Raw genomic sequence first — 12,882 nt, 5'->3', positions numbered from 1 at the left:
TCTAGAGAAGCTCACATATACTTGAGAAGACATCCAAACCACCAAAATACTAAAAGCGATCATCCTAGATAATTAGCACAAAATTAGTGAGTGATTAGTGCTAATAGGCATAGAGAGGGTTGTTACTACTTAAAGAGTAGATTAAGGAGTAATCCTAGTTTGTACCAAATAGTATGTTGACACCTTAGAGTCTTGTTGACTCGCCAACACCTTAGGTCTTGGTGGCTTAAGCTTGTTGACCCTCTGACTCGATGTGGAGCGGTGGTAAAATACTTGTATGGGGACATGAAGACCCTTGACTTGGTGGCTTAAGCTCCGAAGTGAAGATGATGACAAGTGACTGGAAGAGTGGTTTGTGGTGAGACCATGCCTTGATGGCTTATCCTGCTTGAGGGTTTGGTGGCTCAAGAGTCGTGACCGGAAGAGTTTTGACGATTGAGAGCATATTCTTTTGTGGAGCTCCAATATGGATTAGGGATGATGTTTATGTTATCGATACTATAGGATAAAAATCCCTTATGTCGAGTTTGCTCTCCTTACCATATTTATGTTTCTGTATTTACATACTTGCAATCTATCCTTACATGCTTACCTTTATAAAGTAGTTTGCTATGATTGACTATAGGTTGAAAACCTGTTGAACGGTAGAGTAGACACACTAGATAAACCTAGAATACATTTCGATAGAAATTGATATAGATTTATCACACTATTATAGAAATAGACTTATATGCCGATCCATCACTGCCGGTTTCTTACGAGCCGACAATGATGAAATATCACTGTCGGTTCATATCATTAACTGACACTAAAATACCATTTGAAAAGAACCGGTAGTGAAAATCCACTATCACTGCCGGTTCTAACCACAAACCGGCAGTGAAACCTTGACTATCACTGCGTAACTTGTGACGGTGCGGGCTTGGGGGCTCCTCGGGTGCAAAATATATATATATTTTTAATTTTTCTAGCCCAAAAAGATCGATTCGGCACCCGACTATTGCTGCCGATTAAAGCCTTTAACCGGCAGTGATAGTCAACTATCACTGCCGGCTGAAGCCTTCAATTGGCAGTGATAACTCATTCACTGCAGGTCTCCGGACCGGCAGTGATAGTCGGGGACTATCATTGTCCGTTGCCCACTGCCGGTTCTAAAACCGGCAATGAAACCCCTTATAAACCGACAATGAAGGATTTTTTTATAGTGTCATGTAAATGTTTTAGAGCTGAATAATTTTAAGTGTCCTAATTCACTCTTAAGATATCACTGATCTCTTCACCCGTAACTCATTGTCGATTTCAAAACCGATATTGATGAGGAGTTTAAAACTGACAGTGATTAGGGGTTTGTAGTAGTAACGACTCAACCCGATCCGGAGGCGTGTCACTGAATCACCGTTGTTCTGGGTGCCACTTCATGGGGGCATACACATCTCGCGGTTACGAGCGATGGTGATCGTTGGGACAATGCAAAGCCAAAGCCGCAGGGACAACCATCACGAGATGCAGTGGAGACCAGCACAGCCTCACAGGATGTCGGACACGAACCGACAGGCTCCGAATCCATTTCGCCGTAAGGGCCACGTGGCCAACTAACCGGTCGCCAGCTATGGGGCATGCAGAAGCATCTGTCTCTTGTTCGGGTACGGTATTCACATACTATTTTAGAATAGGTTATTATAGATGGTTGTTAAATTTTATTATAGATGTGTTTGTTTTTCATCTTTACAAAATTATTTAGGATATCAAGCTTGTTAAATCTTATCACAGACACATCTATTTTAACAGTCATACGTAGTTACTCTATTAGTAATAGATTTAAAAATCTATCCGTGATATTTCATCTATTTTAGTTGTTTTGGTAGTGACAAGGCGAACATAGATGAGGATGACTCCAACGACCCGGACAGCGACGTCATCGTCAACGTTGAGTCCGCCAGTCTAGGACTCTTCCGCGCCTCCCCAAGCCTCCCGTAATGCGCATAGAGTACTCGTGGGTTGATGACTTCGCCATCTCGGGCAGCAAATTCATCGGGCCCATCACGTACGATGATCGCAGCGACAGACGACGGTGACTCCCTAACCTTCGACACCAAGACGATGGAGTTGGCTGTCTGATCTCCCGAATGATCTACGTAAGAACATAGTCCAGGTTGCTGTGGCCGTCGGGAACAAGCTGTATGTGATTGAGGACGGCTCATGAGTTAGGTTAATCGATTACGAGGAAAAGTTCTGCTTGGGAGGCTTGCACTGCCTCAACCTGGAAGAAGATATCATGCCTATGGCCGCCGCGAGGACGAGAAGAAGCTGTGGCTCTTGAGCGTCGACCATCGTATGTACTTCCGTTGTCCCCGGAGAGCATCAATGCTAGCTCACACACCGCGGACACGTAAGAACATCGCGGTATGTTGGAGCCGGTGGTGACCACCGAGCCCCTGATCATCGCCGGCGAACTCAGGAACGCACGAGAGGTGGAAGAACACAGAATATGCGTTGCCAATTTCCTCAGCTTTTCTGTTGCTATTTTCTTGCATATATAGAACGTACATGCATGGGCTTGGAGCCCTACAATCCCGCCATGACGCCCACGCTGCGCGGTACGCCATTTTTACTCAGTCATCCGCGCGACATCCACGGCGAGCACGTCGTGGCGAGAAGAAGCCAACTAAAACTTGCGGTCACGGAGTGGACTACGCATATCTCTACTCCACCCGCGATTCTACGCATAAGCAAACATGCACCTAATGCACCTAATACGGATACATAACAGGATTACAAGCAACAAATCACCCCCTTAATCCTGTTGAACGTTGATGACGCCCAGCCTCTGCCTCATTTTGACAAACCTGACCTTGCCCAATGCTTTGGTCAGTATATCAGCTAGCTGTCCATCTGTCCCGACGTGATCAACATCCATCACGCCATTACTGATACACTCACGTATATAATGGAACCGTGTATCAATGTGCTTACTTCTCTCGTGATGCACTGGATTTTTGCTCAACTCAATGGCCGACTTGTTGTCAACAAGAAGTCTGAACTTCTGAATGGCTCCTCCCATCAGCTCAGCCACAAGTCTGCTAAGCCAAACCCCCTGACAAGCACCTGATGCTGCTGCAATGTACTCTGCCTCACACGATGACAGAGCTACTACTTTTTGTTTCTGTGAAGTCCATGTCACCACATTTGTGCCAAGGAAGAAAACAATGCCAGTAGTACTCTTGCGTTGAACAAGATCCCCTGCAAGATCACTGTCAGTGTATCCCAACAGCTTCAAACCTGAACTTCCCCCTTTGACATACTTGCAGCCATAGCCAATTGTTCCAGAAACATATCTGACAATACGTTTGACCACAGCCCAATGCTCAGTTTTTGGTGCTTCCATGAATCGGCTTGCAACCCCAACAGCATAAGTAATGTCTGGTCTTGTGTTTACCAAATACCTTAGGCTACCAATTATGCTCCGGTATCTGGTGGCATCAATTGCATTCTCTGTTGTTCCTGTTACAAGTTTGACACGCTGCTCCATTGGAGTATCTACTGCATTACACCCTGACATGCCACATTTCTCTACTATCTTTGAGGCATATGCACTCTGGCAGATGGATATTTCACCGGGTTTTTGCACTACCTCCATTCCCAAGTAGTAGCTCAACAGGCCAAGGTCACTCATGCTGAAGAGCTTCTTCATCTGCTGCTTGAATTCAGCAAGTTTCTTGCTGTCTGGCCCACAAATGATGAGATCATCCACATATACTCCAACTAGCAGGAATGAATTACCTTCACTCCTCCTGTACACAGCATGCTCTACTTCACTTTTCATGAAACCAAGTCTGCATAGTTCCTGATCAAGTTTTGCATTCCAAGCCCTTGGTGCTTGTTTCAATCCATGCAGTGCCTTTCTTAATTTCAGCACCTTTCCAGCCTTGTTTGGATCACTGAAACCTGGTGGTTGATGAACATACACTTTCTCCAAGAGATCTCCATTCAAGAATGCCGATTTGACATCCATATGGTGTACCTCCCATCCTCCATGAGCAGCCAGAGCCAAGAGAAGCCTCACTGTCTCCAGTCTTGCCACAGGTGCAAATACCTCATCAAAATCCACCCCCTGTCTCTGAGCATATCCTTTTGCAACAAGCCTAGCTTTGTGCTTCACAATGTTTCCAGCTGCATCCTTCTTTACCTTGAATACCCACTTCAGTCCAATTGCACGCTGGCCCTTTGGCAACTCTGACAGGACCCAAGTGTTGTTCTCATCGATGGACTGAAGCTCTGCATTCATAGCATCTCTCCAACATTTTTCTTCGAGTGCCTGTTCTACACTTGTTGGTTCATCGGCAGCAAGCATACAGAAACCACTGTACTCATAATCTTGCACCTCTTCTGTTGTATCAAACAAGTTTGTCAGTTTTCTGAACCGAAGAGGTCTGTGATCAGAGTCTGAACTAGCTCCTGCTGGTGGTGTAGCCCACTGGATCTCAGGTGGTACTGGTGCTGCAGGTGTAGTGGGTGACCCACTCGGAGCTGGCAAAGATTCTTGGGGTGACAGAGACTGCATCTCCCCCCTGGATTTTGAAAGATTGCACTGTCGGCATCAGGATCGGCTGCAACTCCAACAGTGTTCTGAAAATCGACAGAGAACGTCTCAGCTTCCGGTTGGCCGCTGCTGCTTGAGCTCTCCCAATCCCATGCTTCCTGCTCTTCAAACACCACATCACGACTGATATGCAAACGATTTGTGGTTGGATCTAACAGCCTGTACCCCTTTGTTCCTGCCTCATAACCCAGCATCACCATTTTGGTGGATCTGTCCGACAGCTTGCTGATCCCCGGCCCCAAATTCTTCACATGTGCAATGCAACCAAAAGTTCTCAGATGATCAACTCGAGGTTTCTTTCCATGCCATGCCTCAAATGGAGTCTTGTCCTTCAAGCTCTTTGTTGGTGCACGGTTCAGAATGTAGACTGCTGTGGCTACTGCTTCTCCCCAAAATCTCGATGGCATCTTCTTGCTTTTTAGCATGCACCTGGCCATCTCCACCACTGTTTGGTTTCGACGCTCAACTACTCCATTTTGCTATGGGGAATAGGGAGTAGTTGTGTAGTGCTTGATCCCAAGCTCATTGCAGTAAACTGTAAATGAGGTTGAATTGAACTCACCACCTCTATCTGTTCTCAGGGCCTTCAGTTTTCCCCCATGATCAACTTCAGCTCTTTGCTTGATTTTTTTCAGATAGGCCAATGCCTCATCCTTTGTCTGCAGCATCTCAACCCACATGTACCTGCTGAAGTCATCAACAACTAGTAGGAAATAAGACTTGCCACCTGGAGTAGATGGTTTGATTTGGCCACACAGATCGGCATGAAACAATTCTAGCCCCTTTTCTGCTCTGAATGAGGAAGCTTGTGGGAATGGTGTTCGATGCTGTTTTCCCAAAGCACAGCCATCACACACCTGTTCAACCCGATCCACAATGGGCATGCCTTCCACCATCTGCTTCCTGCCAAGATCACGAAGTGCTCGAAAATTCAGATGTCCAAGCCGAGCATGCCAGCGCCATGCTTCATCATCCATCTTTGTCAGCAGACAAACAGGTGGTACAATTTCGAGCTTCACAGTGTATAGACGATTTCCAGTGCGTGATGCACTGATCAACAGGTTGCGCTCTCGATCGAGCACTTTCAATCGGCCATTCTCCAGCACAACTTTACATCCCCCTTCCTCGAGCTGCCCAAGGCTAACAATATTGCTCTGTAACTTGGGAATGTAGTACACCTCAGAGAGTACCTTGTGTTCCTGATGTCGCCCCTCCATGACCACGGAGCCGAGACCGCAGATCTCGACGCACGAGCCATCTCCGAAGCATACCGTTCCCCGAACGCCATCGTCGAGGTGTGCTAGCGCTGATCTGGTCCCCGTCATGTGGTTGCTGGCACCAGTGTCCAGCACCCAGGTGTCGTCGCTGCACTGGATCAGCATAACGTTATTCTCCGCCAGGTGAACGACTTGCGTCGGCGCCCGCACAACGCCGCCTGCCGACGCCAGTAGCAGCGCCGGCTGATCCGGCCCCGCCACGGTGACATTCGCCTCCTCGCGCTTCTCCTCCTTGTTCTGCTTCTTGGGATGCTTGCAGTCCTGTTCCCAGTGGCCATAGATGCCACAGTTTCGGCACCGACCCTTGCGCCGCGGTGTGCCCTTCGAGGTCAGCTTGATGGTGCTGGTGCCATTACCCTTAGGGCGAGAACTTGCCTTGCCAGTTCCCTGAGCACCGCCTTCACTGCTTCCCTCCTTGTTCGACGATGGATTTGACTTAAAACGATGCTTGTGCTTTTCAAACCAATCCTCTTCCGCGAGCATGAGCCGCCCAGCTTTATCCACAATTTTATCCACCTTGTCGTCGAAGCGATCCTCCGCCGCGCGCAGCCTCCTCACGAGCTCCTCGATCGTTAGTTCCTTCATATCACAGAACATCTCGATCGAGACAGCTACCTGATTGAATCGGGATGGCACGACGCGGAGGAACTTCTTCACTACACGGGCGTCGTCCACCGTCTCACCGAGCTACTTGAGATTAGCGACGAGGTTGGTGATCTGCATGCCGAAGTCTTCGACGCTCTCCCCCTCCTTGAACCCGATGTTCTCGAATTCCTTCAGGAGTTTTTGCGCATTGACCTCCTTGACACGATCGGCTCCAAGCCGCATGGTCTTCACCGTCTCCCACGCCTCCTTCACGGTCTTCTTCACGCCCAGTGTCACCCACATCTCCTTGGGGACGGAACGCATAAGAGCTCCCATGGCTTGGCGATCCATGGAGCGCTTCATCGCCGTTCCCGGATCGATCGCTTCCCACACTTCCAGAGCTTCATAATTGATTTGCATCAACATGGCCCACTCTGCATAATTCGTGCGGGAAAGCATCGGCCACACGAGCGAGCTTTCCTTCACGACATGGCGCTCGCCGCCACTGGTCGTGGCGTCGCTCATCTTCTCCTCTTCTACGCGCCGCCGCTTCGGTGAAGGTGGACTTGACCACCCTGTATCCTCCACGATGGTCCTCCGCCCCTGGACGCCTCCGCAACAGGCTCTGATACCAGCTGTTGGAGCCGGCGGTGACCACCGAGCCCCTGATCGTCGCCGGCGAACTCAGGAACGCACGAGAGGTGGAAGAACACAGAATATGCATTGCCAATTTCCTTAGCTTTTCTGTTGCTATTTTCTTGCATATATAGAACGTACATGCACGGGCTTGGAGCCCTACAATCCCGCCATGACGCCCACGCTGCGCGGTACGCCATTTTTACTCAGTCATCCGCGCGACATCCACGGCGAGCACGTCGTGGCGAGAAGAAGCCAACTAAAACTTGCGGTCACGGAGTGGACTACGCATATCTCTACTCCACCCGCGATTCTACGCATAAGCAAACATGCACCTAATGCACCTAATACGGATACATAACAGGATTACAAGCAACACGGTAGGGGTACCTTCTCCTACGACACGGAGTACTGCACGACCAGTGGATACACCATGGTGACTGGGAGCTGCCGTTCATAGGCTAAGCACACTCAGGTTCAGCCCTAATATTTCGGTGGTTCAGAACGAGATTAAAAATAGGGTCTTATTATTAAATATAAATCGGACAGATCTAATTTTTTCAGTTTACTTTTAAACCGATATACACAGTATATATATACATATAGGACATTTAAATTTTGAGGACCCGAAGCAGCCGCACCGCTTGACCCCTTCCGGACCGGCCCTGAGCACACTAATACTGTGGGCTGCGCGCATGGGTCGGCCTCCATATCCACGACGATGGGGACGAAGAATTCAAGCCAGACGGGTACCTCTGCGCCTTCAACGTCGCGCATCTAGGCAGGCGCACCGCATCGGGCTGGGAGCTCTGCAAGGAAAAGCTGTTGCTCGAGGACCCTTAGCGGCACATCGACGCCAAGCTTGTCAAGACATGGGCGGCGGAGGCAGGTTCTGCCTCGTCGAAATCCTGACCAGTGAGGGGTTCGACAGGAAGGGATGCATCAGCGATGGCGACAAATGCGTGCTCCGCCTGGCCACATTTCGTGTCAAGTATGACGACGATGGGCCGACGGGGAGCTCACCTCCACCGCTCGCCGGCCGACCAGCTCGCTCGTACAAGCTGTCCAAGTATGTCAACCACCGTTTTGATTGGCAAGCATTCTGGGTGTAACACACCCAATGGTAGCCTCTGGCATGTGGCCTCCCATAGTCCCATGCAGGGTTCAAAAAACCGTCGGTAACCGTCCAAAAATCGCGGTTACCGACCTTCTCGGTCCGGTCCGGTTTCAGAAACCGAACGGTAACCGAAATTTGAATTTAAAAAATTCGAAAAAATAAAAAAATTTAAAAAAATTCAAAACAAATCTTAAAAAAACTAGACACAATTATAAGACCTTCTGTGAAAAAAAAAATTCAAAAATAATGTCGTTTGCATCATATTCTATAGGGAGAAAGTTTGAAAAAAATGAAAAAAATTGAAACGTGCGGCTCAGTTATTAACTCACGTTAAGGAAAAGTGTAACATGCAAACACATATTTTTACAAAGTTCACAAGTATAAAGTGAATATGTTAAGAAACATCACTGTAATTAACTTTTTCATGTCTACTATTATTTTTTCTACGTAAATCATAGTATAAAATAAGCTAATGAAAGTGGTTTCACTAATTTTTGAGGTGTGATGGGTCAGTTATGAATTAATCTAGTCGCAACATATTTACACAATCATGCATGTTACAATAACTAATTCATGAGTTCATGTATTTTTAAAAGACATAGGATCATGTAAGAAGACTAACAAAATTAGTTTCATGATTTTTGGATTAGCAAAGAGTAAACTATGCATTTAACTTGGTTTAACAAATACAATTTCTCACAGAAAATTTTGAACTTTTTTATGAGTATAAATACTTTTATCATGTAGATCATGTTACAAGGAAGCCAACAAAATTTGTTTCACTTGATTTGAAGCTCAGATGAATTAGTTATTGATTTTACAAGGTTGATCCCTTTTTTGGGTTTTTTCGGTTACCGCCGGGACTCGGTAACCGAGCTCTGGTCGGTAAATGGAACCTTGGTCCCATGTTGTGTGTGGCGCACAAGGTTTGCAATTCTTTTTCAGCTGCTTCTCATACCGGCGCTAACCGGTGCAACTCAGGCTTGGATGCTTCATGTAATTTGATGCCTGAGAATCTGTACTAGCTAGTCGTGGAACTCGACAACATCGTTTCTCTTCCTTTTAAATTTAACCGGCATGCCATCTTTTATATAATTTCTAGCTAAGTGTTTAAGTGTTCATGAGTTACAACAAAATTATAAATATTAAATATGATAATATTAATCACAAACTCAAGATATGAAGATATGGATACCATGAGAGCGCTGTCAAATGAATGCGTCAGAAGTGATACTGTAGTTTGATTTCTGATGGGATCTGAAAAATAGGAGATTATATGCTAATTTTCTCCTATTTTTTAATTATTTTTATTAGTAAAATGAGTCTTATATCTGTAGCTGGTAACGAGATGAAGAGAATGGAGGATGAGAATGGATGACAAAAGTGGGTAATTTTTTTCAAATTTTAGAGGTTTTTATTACATGGGAGAAAGGTAGGGAAGAGATGACGCTGGAACCAACTCGTGTTTTATATAGTTGAGATTTAAAACTAGCATAATAGCCTACGCAACATGGGCGGCTACATTTAGGTACATGTTTCATAACTTTATTCTAACTTGTATATTTAAATAAGAAATCAAATGGATATATACCTTGATTTATATGTGATGAATCATTGACGACATAGTTAATGAATTTACATGTTTATTAAGTATATGCTTTAGTAGGTTTCATGGATGCAACATATAAAAAACCCACCAAAACCAGGATAAAGATTGAATTGAATTGGATAAGTACTAAAAAATATATATACACCGGATGGTCCAGCACAGAGACGTTTGTACATGCTGGTTGAAACTGCGATGGAGAAATTGTGCACACCAGAGCATCCTAGAAGTTGGGGTTTAAGTGTTCTACACACGTCAGATAGCCCGGTGCTTGCAGTTGTACACGTCGAAAGTTTCACTAGAGTATTTTCTAGAAGTGTTCCTTTGGTTTAATGGAAGATAAAATTATACATGCTGGATGTTCCGATGATTGAAGTTATGGATGTCGAATGCTTCACCGGAGCATTTTCCAGAAGTGTTCATTCAGTTTGATGAGAGAAATGGAGTTGTATATGCCGAATGTTCTTATGCTTGTACTATTGCTAACACCAGAACATCCAGTGTTGAAGACTTTTTTATGAGCTTTCGGTAGAGAATTTTGATTATAACTAACTAAAGATAGAGAGAAATGGAGTTAGAGAAATTTGTGTGCTTGTCTTATGATGTGTAGGTGATGGATACAGCTTAGCGGTCGACGGCGGGATAATAGGGGCTAAGCGGGGTGCTTGGTGCCGGACAATCAAGGAGGGTCGGGTGGAGTCAAGAGTGATCCTAGCTATACACATGGAGAGCAAGCAAAGCGTGAGAAGATAGCGTGTTGACAAAGTTAAGCAAAAGGGATGCCAGTGCAAGTGATAAGGTGGCCCGAGAGATTAGGAGTAGAAGAGATTTATCGGCGTTCGAGATCGCAAGACAGAGTACATGTGTCATCATCAAGAATATTACTTAGGAAGCAAGAAAGCTAGGCTACTTAGGGCCTGTTTGGTACAGCTCCAGATCCAAGATCTATGCTGGATCTGGAGTTTGTATAATAAAATAAAGTGGTTTAAATATTTATTTTTTCTTGAATTTTTTAACCAAATCACTTAACCAAATAATCTCAATCCATCCACGGTTCCAGATCCTGGATTTCTTGGAGCTGGATATGACAAGCTTCAAAAAATCTAAAATCTGGATCCCTGCCAAACACCCCCTTAGGGAGCAAGAAATCTAGATTATTTATGGGGCAAAGAATCTAGAAAACTTGATATCTAAGGAAGCTCCCAAAGTCTATAAATATGGGGTGCCTGTGAGAGCCTCCTTGAGCCACCATTTGAGAGTGATATGCTAGGGTTTTAAAAGAGAGAAAGAGAAGAGTTTAGCCTATGGTTTAGGTAAAAGTCGTGTATACATAAACACTTTGTAATCCGCCAAAAATGAGTGTTCCTCTACAAGTGATGAATATTATGTTTCCTCTTACACTTGTGTTCATCTCCTTCCAGTTTTGCTCTTGGCTCCCTCGTATGATTGTAAGTTTTTCGGTTTTTGTTAGAGAGCTGAATTTTTGCATCGTGTTGAAATTATTTTTCTCGTTGCTAGAGGGATAAGAATCATCTATAAGTTGGTCTTGGACCATCCCTTACCTTTAGATCCATCACCATGAAGAATTTTTTTATCCGGTGTCTAATTCTTTGGATCTAAGTGTTTCTTCTTTCAGTTGCAAGTTTGTTTAAACTATGACATTTAGAATGGATTTTTATGGAATCTAAGTTTAAGATCTATCAATTATAGTTATATTCTTTACGAAGATTTTTGATGTGATTTATTCTCGTTTCTCTGGATTTTTAGCTTCTGTGTTTTGATTTGAGGCTCGTTGGGTGAAAAGTAGGATAAATCATCTAAGAATTTAGTGATGTTCCTATTCATCTTGTCTAGTCTCCTTTCTGGATCCTACATTAAATGTGCAATTATATACTTATAGTTGAATTGATGTGCCGGTGACTCCTTGATCCCTATCCTTTCTCTCCCTCATCCACACATCTAGATTCGCCTAGTAGATCCATCCTTGCATCCCGCATGATGATTCGGCCGAAGGCAGCTTCCTCCTAGGTTTTCCTTTTTTTCCAGTTACACCGAAATTCCTAAAATTTTGGTTTTACCTGTGGGTTGCGGTAAATGTTAAAATGGTAAAAAAGAACCAATTTGCTCCAAATTTCAAATTCTGCTTGAAAACCTTATCTGGACTAATGGCGTAGATTTTATAAGACCATGTCTTATGAAAAATTATCTCTTCTATGATGACACGTGTCAACTAATTTTTTTTTCTCTTCAGTTCAACTATTGAATCACAGGATTGATAATGTACATGAAATTTTGATAGAATCATAAAAAATTTGCTCGGTAAAGAGGAGCCCAGATAGGACCGGACATGCATGCATACGCACGGTGCCAACGGCCGCTCGGCAGATCGCCCCGTCCGAGATCCGTCGGCCGTCGCGTTTGCGCCGCGCGCGGCTTGCCTCCCGACTGACGGAACCCGACACGCTTCTCCCAAGCGAACGATTGGTTGCCCTTCGCTTCTCCAGGACAAACGCAAAACGAACCGTCACGCGATGCGCCAGTCCTGCACGCCAGGATTGCGACAGCGCCTCTTCTGTTGTCTCAGTGTTTTTTTTTGGGAACGGCAAGAGGTCTTGTCAGAATCAATTAAGAGAGGGAATAGAGGAGTATTTACATTAGTTTTAAACACGGCCTAGGCCTCACAACAAGAAAATTTTGCTCTTCTCCTTCATGGTCGTCTCGTTGCACACGGATTGGTAATTCCCTGAATCCTGCGATAATTTTGTCACCACGTAACCGTGAGTCAATCTACGACGACGAATAAGCGGTGTTTTAACCATATCTGTTGCCAATTTTTATCCGAGCTGGCCGATACAGCTCGGTTATCGTAGATATATCGGAATTCTGTTGGCCGATACATTTGAATATTGGATATAATTTGGTTGAATTTTTTAGATTTGACCAAATTTTGTTTAAACTATACATGATATATCGGTGTCACATTTTATTGGAGCTCGCCGATAGCCCGGCCTATACCGCCGATATATTGCCAATAGAATTTTCTCTGCAAATAGGTGGAAAA

The sequence above is a fragment of the Phragmites australis genome, chromosome 6 (genome assembly GCF_958298935.1).
Source record: "Phragmites australis chromosome 6, lpPhrAust1.1, whole genome shotgun sequence".
In the NCBI taxonomy this organism is placed as follows: Eukaryota; Viridiplantae; Streptophyta; class Magnoliopsida; order Poales; family Poaceae; genus Phragmites; species Phragmites australis.
The sequence above is the reverse complement of the archived record's forward strand: the minus strand, read 5'-3'. Positions refer to the sequence as shown.